The sequence below is a fragment of the Mus caroli genome, chromosome 2, assembly GCF_900094665.2.
Source record: "Mus caroli chromosome 2, CAROLI_EIJ_v1.1, whole genome shotgun sequence".
Taxonomy (NCBI): Eukaryota; Metazoa; Chordata; class Mammalia; order Rodentia; family Muridae; genus Mus; species Mus caroli.
In genome coordinates this window covers 138,715,223-138,723,673 of record NC_034571.1, presented here as the reverse complement: position 1 = coordinate 138,723,673, position 8,451 = coordinate 138,715,223, and positions in this window count along the sequence as shown.

Sequence of the window (8,451 nt, the reverse complement as noted above, 5' to 3'; positions counted from 1 at the left end):
TAGAGGACAGCCTTGCTTCAAACATTTATTTGTATTTATATAATTATATATGAATTCAAGGCTAACTATGACCATCCTAAAGAATTGCATTCAGATGGTGTGGAGGTTTTTTATGCCATGGTATTTTCTTGAAGGGCTTTATACTATCCCAAACCAAGTGACCATTGTCATAGTTGGGTGGGGGAGAACAGATTACAAATGCATTTCTGAAAGTATTTATGTGTTCAGAAACGAAACCTATTGTTAGAGAGTAAGTCAAAGCCACTCCACAAGACACAATTTAGTTCTAAGATGTCACCCACACAGGCGAGAGAAATCAAGGCTCTTAAGGAAGTATGTGTTGGCAGTGGGGGTGGGGTGGGGTGGGAGTGACAGAGAAATATTTTTGAATTCTTTTGTTTTTCTTTCTTTGTTTCTTTTTCCTTTTTGGTTTTTTCAAGACAGGGTTTCTCTGTGTAGCCCTGGCTGTCCTGGAATTCATTTTGTAGACCAGTTTGGCCTTGAACTCAGAGATCTACTTGCCTCTGCCTCCCAAGCACTGGGGGTTAAAGGCAGATGCCACCAAATTCTCTTCCTTTTCATACTTAGCATAATGAGACATACTACTTTGTAATGCTGCAAAATATGGCTAATAACCCATCTTCAATGAGGAAGAATTTTCTTCTTTAGTCCTTTTATTCTGTGGCTCCAGCATTTTACTTTCACATGTTGCTCCTCTTCCAGAGATCAAGAGGTCCTGATGTAAAAAGTCATCTCTGAATGTTCCAGTGCTTAAGCAACCTTAAGATTCTTAAATAAAAACAAATCTATTTCTGCCTTTCATAGATAAAATTGGCACTTATCTTTAGAATGTATCATTATTCACTTTCAAATGTTATAACAGATACTAGGATTAGAGGCATTTGATGACCAATTTGTTTAGTTTCATTCAATGGCACAATGTATCAAGTGAATTTTTTATACTACATCCAAAGATGACTTGGATCATTTATGCTTTGAAAAAGCACTGTCCTTCTTGCATGCTTTTTTATTTTAATCTGGAGTCAGAAAAAAATATCTATTTTGTGACTCAGCAAAATCATTGACATTACTTTTTTTGTTGATAATATTGGGGATAAAATACTTCCTCATTAGACTCTTTAAAAAATAAATATGAGAGAGAGGGGGGGGGCGAGGGGAGGGGGAAAGAGAAACAGCACTTGACCTTTGCCCTAGTTTGCTTCTTTGTTGCTGTGATAAAAACACTGACCCAAACCATCATGGAGAAAAAAAAATATTTGTTTGGCTTACAGGTTAACCAAGACAGGAACTCAAACAGCAACAGGAGCTGAATCAGAGGCCAGGGAGGAGTGCTGCCAATTGGCTTGCTCCTAGGGCTTTCTCAGTGACCTTTCTTACGTAACCTGTGTGTGTGTGTGGGGGGGGGCTTAAACTCTCCCATGTAAATCATTAACTAAGAAAAATGCCCATAGACATGCCCATAGGCCAGTGTGACAGAAGCAACTCTGAGGTTTGCCTAGTTTGTGCAAGCTGTTACAGACTAAAAAGTACAGCTTATTTTGGATAGGTTACTCATACCAATCTTTTAGCCTCTAAACATTATTTTTATTATTGTTGCGGCCTGCCCGCAGTCCACAACACGAACGGTTGAACTGAGAATGGCAGTTCGAGCTGAAAAGAGAGGAATCTAGACGGGGCGGAAGAAAGAATGGAGCTAAGACAAGCAAGATCTGATCAAAGCTCAATTTTACTATTTNCAGACACTCAGTTATAAAGGAAGGGGGAGGGAACCCAATTTCCCGCCAAGTAACTCAGGGTCCAGTAGCAGGACGAACACGTGTGTGCCTCCAGGCAGCAAAGGCAGGGTCCAGCAGTAGGCGTGGCAGGACGAATGAGCAGGTAGCTCCACCCTTGAGCAAGCAGGTTCCAGGCTGGGGGAAGGGAGGCCACATATTATGATTATAGCTGAAATTATCGATATGGTTTATATACTCTAAATCAAGTCGAGCTGACAATGATTAACTGTCATAGGGAACAGAGGCTCTGCAAACCCTTGCTTCAGCTTATTCTGCTGATGTCTTGAGTGAACACTGTGTAAAATCATGGGAAGTGAAGCAATGGCAACCCTTCCTCCATACCAGATGACATAGTCATAAACACAGGGACACATGAATGCACAGTTTTAGCATATAGGAGCCATCCTGTTCACATGTTTAAGGAAATCTGGAAGAAAGAAAGACAAAATAATATTTATGAAGTTTCTTCAAACTGGGCATTATACAAATTCCTTTAATGCTTGTTTATGCCCTAAAATAAATATCCTAGTTTATCTCCTTTCAAATGTGCAATTTAATCTCCTTTCATAGGTGTGAGAAGCAGAAGATTGGAGAATTATGTCGCCCACTTAAGACTGCACAGGTAACATTAGGGTGTGTTAGTTTTCCAACTTACAGAGAGATTGCTTTGCTTTGACTTGTAGTTGTGGAGGTTATGGTTCCTGACTGGTTGGTCCTGTCACTTTGGGACCTGTGTTGAGGTAACACATCACAGTGGGAGTATGTAACTACCCAGCAGTCCACCCTATAAAATGATGCCTTTAAGAATTTCGCAATTTTGCAATGCCATTATGAGGTCTTGTGGTTAAACTGATGGAAGGGGAAAAGAGAAACAAGTCAACTTGTGAAGCTCAAGAGAGAAACAAGGCAAGAGGTTTTTTGAGTAAGAGATTTATTAGGGAGATTCTTGATGCTGTTGAAAGACAGCATAGTGGGGGTGTCCAAGGAAAGTTCAGTCCCTCAAGGCAATGTAGGGTTTCCTTCTTATGGGTTTTGGGGGAGTTGTCTTGTGCCACAAAGTTAATGAGAAGCCTATAATGCATGCTTCTGATTCCAGGGTGACCGTGGGAAGGGAGAAAGCACTCATTGGTCCTGTTAGTTATTGTATATCTATTGTACATCTATCATAAAGGATATGTGGGTTACAAAAGCTCTGAGAGCAAACAGTGCGTAGCAAACTTCTTTTGGAAGTGAGGCTTACAGACTCACAGGCAGTTGGGTGCCTGCAGCCTAGGGCAGTGGCTGTGTGAACAACAAAGAGAGACCCATTGCAGGCAAGTGTTGAGAGTAGCCCCTAGCCTAAGCCTATCACAAAACCAAGTTTCTACCAAGCCTCGCGTGGCCTGTTCATTGCATCTTTTATCCTTTCTTTTGCTCCCTGTTCCAACTAAGGTGTCATGTCTGACCCTGCTTAATTCCCACTGCCCAGTCCTCTTTTCCTCACTGCCTTCCCTGGGTGAATTGCTCTTATCAATCGTTTCTATGTAAGTAGTCATCTGTCTCCCACATCACTCAGGGAGCTCTTTGAGATGAGGGCTGGTCTGTCTCCTCTTTGTTAATGTCTTCTCTGGAGTATGAAACCTGGCTGAGAAAAAGGATCATTTAAGTCTATTAGCCATTTTTAAAAGTTTACGAAGAAAGGCAATGACAAGTGATAAACATTAGTGTTGTTCACGGAGAAGGGCTGCAAGTGAGGTAGCAGATGAAAAGATAAAACTAATGAAGAGAAAGGGGAGGGCTCTCTAACAGGCCCTAGCAGGGCCAACATGGTGCAGACAGGTTTTGCTCTTTCCCATTCTCTCTCCCCTGCTAAAAACTGTTAGGCGAAAGCAAGCTCCCAAGGTCCATTCCCTTATTTGGCCACTGACTCATTCCCGTCTACACTGGCTAACCTGTACAATCAGGATTTACCAGCACATCCTAGCACAGACTACCCCCTTTTCTCCTTAAAATTCCATGCCTTCAAAAAAACCACTGCTGCTGCTCATGATGATGATGATGATGACGACGACGATGATGATTGTGATAGAGGCAAATGGGTATAACTAGAAAATATCATCCTGAGTGAGGTAATCCAGATCCGAAAGGACATTCATAGTATATACTCACTGATAAGTGGATATTAGCCAAAAAGTACATAATACCCATGATACATCTATTTTGAATGTATTCTCATCTTATTAATCAAAACAGAATTAACACTAGGATTCAACTTGTGAATGCACGTCACATCTACATTAGTGAAAAAATAGTAAATATCAGAAAACTTTCAAAAGTTAAAAAAAATCTGAATAATAGTGGGAAAATCAAGGACCATGGAAACTGAAAATAGTAAGTAAAACTTGTTAGCATTGCTTGTGGTTTTTCTTTGCTTGATTGGAAGGACTGGGAGCCAACCCACAGTTTTATTCTTTCATTGAGCAATACATCTCACCTCATAAAATGGAAGTAGCTGAAGTGAGGTGAAATTACTGCAGGTGAGAAGTCTGGAAGTCTGCTCATTTTCTCCTATCTGGCCCCCAAAAGACAGACTACAACCCTGAACTAGCACAGACTTCCCCTTAAGTTAGAACTGGGTATTTGAATTTTTAAATGAATGTCATGGCTGGGGGTGAAGATCAGTGATAGACACCTGAACTTGAACATGCAAGCCTGAGTTCCAGACCCTCGTACAGGAATGAGGGGGGGGGGGGAAGAAGGAGGAGGAGGAGGGAGAGGAGGAGGAGGAAGAGGAGGAGGAAGAGACCAATTAGAAAATATTATTGGCAAAAAACCTGTTCATTCAGAATGCAGACATTTTTTTATACTGTGAATCATTGCTTGATGATTCAGACTTTTCTAAAAAAAATTTCAAAGTAATTCTGGGGAGGCTAATTCTTGTGACACATAAAACAAGTTCTTTTTTTTTTTCCTTCTAATTTACGTGTAAATATAAGTCCTAAATTGAGGCTACTATCTGACATTTCAGGCAAGATCCTTAGTTTGTAAGAAAAACCGGAAATGACTGGAAATTTTCAATGTAACAATGCCAGTCTTAAAAAACAAAATCAGGAAGGCTCACAAGATGGCTTTGCAGGTACACGCACTTATAAACTTAGTGACTTAAGTTCAATCCCCAAATCCCACTGTTGAAAAGCAAATCAATCCCAGAAAGGTGTCCTTGGCTCTCCACATACACACTGTGTATACCCACATATACCATAGTCACACTCATCCGAATATATACATACCCATTTGAATAATAAGTGAATAGATAAATAAAATCAGGCTAGGAGAATTGTAAAATCAGAAATAGAGGAAATTCCAGAAAGCCTGGACAGGTCACAGAACAAGAACACAGGAATCAGCATGTTGCAGATCCCACAACTGCAAAGGACCCCAAACCACCTCTCTCATCTCGGAGAATGCCCAGTTGACTGAGTTTTGGGCAGATGCCCAGTTCACTTAGTTTACCTGTTGGCTCTTCTGGGATAGAAATATCTATGATGCCGACTTAATTTCTGCTTATTTACCCATGTCACATTTCTCAGAATCTATGCTGTGTTTGTTGGCATTCTGTCACTAAGAACAGGAGGGAAGGAAGTGGGGGCGCAGGGGGAGGGAAACGATGGGGACAGGACACACAAGAAACAACTTGAGGAGCTATTTCATCTTATACATCGAGCATCATCAAAGGAAGCCAAGACAGGAACTCAAGGCAGGAGCTTGAAGTAGAAGTAGGAACCATGGATGGATGCTGTTGCTTCACTGGCCTGCTTGTTCAGTTACCCTTCTTATATAAGCCAGGCTCACCTATGGTAGGCATGGACCACCCACAGTGGGATGAGCCCTCCCACATCAATCAGCAATCAAGAAAATGCCTCAAAGACCTGCTCACGGGCCAATCAGATGCAGACAATTCCTCAATTGAGGTTCCCTCTTTCCAGGTGCCTCTAGTTTGGGTCAAGTTGACAAAGACTAGGACATCTACCAAAACCTCCTAAAAAAAAAAAAAAAAACCAATATTCCATAAAGATGAAATGCAAAATCCAGTGCTTAAAGAGCAAGGAGCACAGCTGGGCATGGTGGTACACATACTTAATCCCAGCTCTTGAAAGATGGAGGCAAGAGGGATTTAAATTCTAAGCCAGCCTGTACCAGACAACCTAACCAAAAAAGAAAAAAGTTTTTTCCTTGTAACTCAGTGCATTGCAGATGTGTACCTTTTCCTCCTAAAATATTGCCCATTAGTTTCTTTTCTTTTAATAAAAAATTCTTAGTTCTTTTCTCCCTTTTAAATATCTGTCAAAACCAGACATTTAATACTTAACTTTAAACTTGACTATAAATCATTTTATATGAGAATTTCACTCAAAGACAGACGTGATATGTTTTTTGGGTTTTGGGTTTTGGATTTTGATTTTGTTTTTTTGTAAGTGCACTAGCCATTTTGATGTGTCTGGCAGGTTTCTGATAAGAAAGGAATGTCTGAAGGGAAGAAACAATCATTTTTCTATATATTTTTTTTTTAATATTTTTATTACATATTTTCCTCAATTACATTTCCAATACTATCCCAAAAGTCCCCCATAGCGCCCCCCGCTTCCCTACCCACCCATTCCCATTCTTTTGGCCCTGGCATTCCCCTATATTGGGGCATATAAAGTTTGCAAGTCCAATGGGCCTCTCTTTCCAGNCAAAATCCTGCGGCGGGGGTCGTGGGTAGCTGGCGGGTGTCAGGCAACCCTGCGCTCCCGCTACCCTGGCGCTGATCCGGCCGGGTGAGCCATTTTTCTATATTTATTCAAGCAAAATTTTCCCAGTTATTCACTTGAAATCCTGCCACACTGAAAGACCCTTTGAGGAAGAAAATATTTGAGCACAAACTGTTAGGATAACTAAACTTTAGGATAACTTTATTTTTTGGACCTAAAGTGTTGGTCAACCTAATCACTTAGAAATCCCAAATATCAAAGATCAAAAGATGAGCGCGGTGTATCAGATAGTGGGGACTTAGTGTTTGGGCACGGTGTATTTGATAGTGGGGACTGAGTGTTTGAGCAAGAGTCCAGTGGAGGAAGATGAAGAGTATCTGCCAGGCATTTCTCCTTTGTAGCAACAACAATATAAGAAGAAACAGAGGCCCTGGAGTGAAGGGTGGGAATAAATGGTAGTTTTAATTAATGATGAGTAGTCTGTTTTAGAAGTCAGGACCTCGGAGGTCTGTTTTAGAAAGAGTTTCAGAGGATAAAAATAGGATGTTTAGGGCTGGAGAGATGGCTCAGTGGTTAAGAGCACGGACTGCTCTTCCAGAGGCCCTGAGTTCAATTCCCAGCAATCACATGGTGGTTCAAACCATCTGTAAAGGGATCCAATGCCCTCTTCCGGTGGTGTGTTTGAAGAAAGTGACACTCTATTCACATATATAAAGTAAATAAATAATTACTTTTCAAAAAGTAGGATGTTTATAAACTGGTATACTGTAGTGGTTTGAATGAGAAGTCCTTGTAAGTCTCAGGCCATTTGTATACTTGGTTCCTAGTTGGTGTGTCTTTGGTCATGATTAGGGATTGTGGTTTTGCAGGAGAAGGTGTGTTATCTCTCTGCTTCCTGTTTGTGGATCAGGACTTGCGCTCTCAGTTGCTCCTTTAGTGCCATGAGAACCTGCCTGCAGCTATGCACCCTGGCATGAAGGTCATCGAGTCCCATCTCTCTGAAAATGTAAACACCAATTAAACACTTTCTTCTGTAAGTTTTAATGGCATGATGTGATGTTTTATCACAGTAAGAGAAGGGTAACTAAGACAGGTACATAGTATTTTAGAGAACTTGAAAACGTACTAGTGAACATGCTCTAAAATGTGCTGGGGATGATGCTAAAGAGTAAGGGGAGCAATCCAGTTGATGGATGCTGATGATGAAGAGTGAAGGGAGTCATCCATTTGATGGATACTGATGAACGATGACCTGGATCTGTGATGGGAACGGACCTGGCAACTTTGAACTGTAGAATTGTCTGAGAAACATTGAACATAGTAATTATGATTATATAAGTTTCAATGTTCACAAGGTCCTTGGAAGAACAATTTTCTGGTTCAAAAGAGAAGATTAGGAAGGTAGAACATTATGATGATCACAATTTATCCACAGTAGCTCTTCAGTAGCCCTTTCTTGGTTTGAATTTGTATGAATAAATTACAATAATAATCAGCACCAGACAGCATCGGAATTTGATGAGTGTTTCTATTTATTCTTTGAGCCTACTTTGCCATGTTCAATGCCTTTTTGAAAATCAATTTCAAGATTGCTTTTCTGGCAATTTTCCTTGGTTAAGATCTTGAAAGCCACATCCTATTCACATAACTTCTCCCAGTTGTTAACTGAGATTTTTTTTGTGTGTGTGTGGCCACTTTAGGGTTTGTCTCTCCCCCTCCACTCCCTCTCCCCCTCCCTTCCCTCTCCCCTCCCCCCACTTACCTCCTCCTCTCTCTGTTTCTATTCCTGCACAAACATCATGGACAAGAAGCAGTTGGGGAGGAAAGGGTTTATTCAGCTTACACTTCCACATCGCAGTTCATCACCAAAGGAAGTCAGGACTGGAACTCAAGCAGGTCAGGAAGCAGGAGCTGATGCAGAG